This window comes from Rhagoletis pomonella, unplaced genomic scaffold, assembly GCF_013731165.1.
Source record: "Rhagoletis pomonella isolate Grant_MI unplaced genomic scaffold, Rhpom_1.0 Rhpom_scaffold_03855, whole genome shotgun sequence".
Classification (NCBI taxonomy): domain Eukaryota; kingdom Metazoa; phylum Arthropoda; class Insecta; order Diptera; family Tephritidae; genus Rhagoletis; species Rhagoletis pomonella.
The window spans coordinates 7,305-9,320 of NW_023462406.1; positions in this window are offsets into that span (position 1 = coordinate 7,305).

Sequence of the window (2,016 nt, forward strand, 5' to 3'; positions counted from 1 at the left end):
TCTTAGAATTGTTTAACATTTTGTGTATTATTAATTCTGGTCACCTCATGTTGTATTTTCTATGTTCTAGTTCACTTGTTTCATTTACTTTATTTGCTTATACTTCTCTGACCTAGTTATTAAAAAACGTTATTCTTCTAGAAACTTCTACCGACGTCGTTCATGTTTTATTAAGCTAATTTTTCGGGAATAAAAAACTATAATTTAAGTAAATTTAAACGTGTATTATTTTAATTCTCCTACAACAAAACATTGGTGCCGAAACCCGGGATAAATATTTTGAAGGAAATTTAAGATCTTTCTAAGCGAAAAAAAGCTACGAGAACGAAACTTTGGGTCATCAGCTGAATGTACACATATATACATAAATGGCAAATATGGACATAGTCATCGCAGGTCAACGTGGTCGCTTGGCATGTTTGAGGAATATGCTAACAAATTTTGATGGAAAATCTAAAGCAGAGAAAACTCGTGGACTTATTGAAAGCTATATCGACGAGATCGAGACGATTCACTTGAAGTTCAAAGAGGATCACGAGCAAATCTGTGACATGTTGCGAGATAACTCCATACAGCCTGATGACGTACCATATATAAAGGATGACGTTTCTTTTATCTTTTGTGATGTGTTTTTGTCTTTTAAAGGTAAACTTTTAGACTTACTACACGAGCTTAAGAATCCGGCGTCACCCAATTTTCATTCGAGTACCATACATATGCCGAGCAGTTCGCGTAATGATAGCGTATGCACCGAAGCCCGATTGCCCAAAATTGACATTCCTCAATTTTCCAGTGATTATCTAGGCTGGATTTCGTATAGAGATATGTTTGTCTCATTGGTGCATAATAATCAGTCGCTCAGCAAAGTTCAAAAGTATTACTTTTTAAAAGGCTCCTGCGCTGGCACTCCACTGGATATTATCAATGAATATCCAGCATCCGATGCAAGTTATGAGCTTGCATGGAGTGCGTTACAACAGCGCTACCACAATAAGCGAAAAATTGTTGATACTTTGCTGAAGAAACTTTTTGCCATACCTAACGCAAATGGATCGTACGAAAGTATAAAGCTAATTTTAGATACAACCCGAAACTGTTTGGCACTTTTGCGTACTATGGGTGTTAGCACCGATAATTGGGATGTGATTCTTATTTACATTACTACCAACAAGCTCGACGCGCAATCACGTAAAGAATGGGAGCAATCACTCAAAGCATCAACTGAAATCCCTGCAGTAAAAGACCTATTTGATTTTCTCGAAACAACATTCCGAACACTGGAAACTATAAATGATCAACGTGTGTCTATGTCTAATCCCTTTTCTGCTGCTGCGAAGGCCGTCAAGCAGTACCCTAGTAGCCGTCAGCCGCTACGCCGAAATGCGTTCCTGACAACTCGTACTACATCTAATGACGAAAACTGCCCTTGCTGCGAAAGACGTCATATGCTCTACAAATGTTTTAAGTTTGCCGCTCTGCCCGGTGCTGCTAAACGGGACTTAATACAGAAAAGAAAAATCTGCCGTAACTGTCTCACGATTGGTCATTTTGCATCTCACTGTCGTTTATCTTCACGCTGCCATATGTGCCAGCAACCACATCATACGATATTGCATAATGACTATACCACAAATAATGCTGATTCTGGTGGCGAACAGCTACAAAGCAATTTATCGAACAACTGCGCAACTAATCTTAATTGCAATCTCACCTCTCTTGCTGTGCCAACTGCGCCAAAAGTTCTTCTCGCTACTATAAGAGTAATTGTTAAAACAACTAAAAGTAATTTCGTTCTCCGAGCTTTGCTTGATCAAGCAGCTCAAGCTTCGTTCATAACGGAAGATGCAGTACAAACTCTCCAACTCCAAAAATATGATACTTTTGCAAAAATAAATGGTATAGGAGGGAAATCGGCTCTTACAACGCGTAAGTACGTAAACATGAGCTTGGGCTCAATGTACAACAACAACTACAGCCTCGAATGCAGCGCATTAGTACTACCTTCTCTTACAGCAT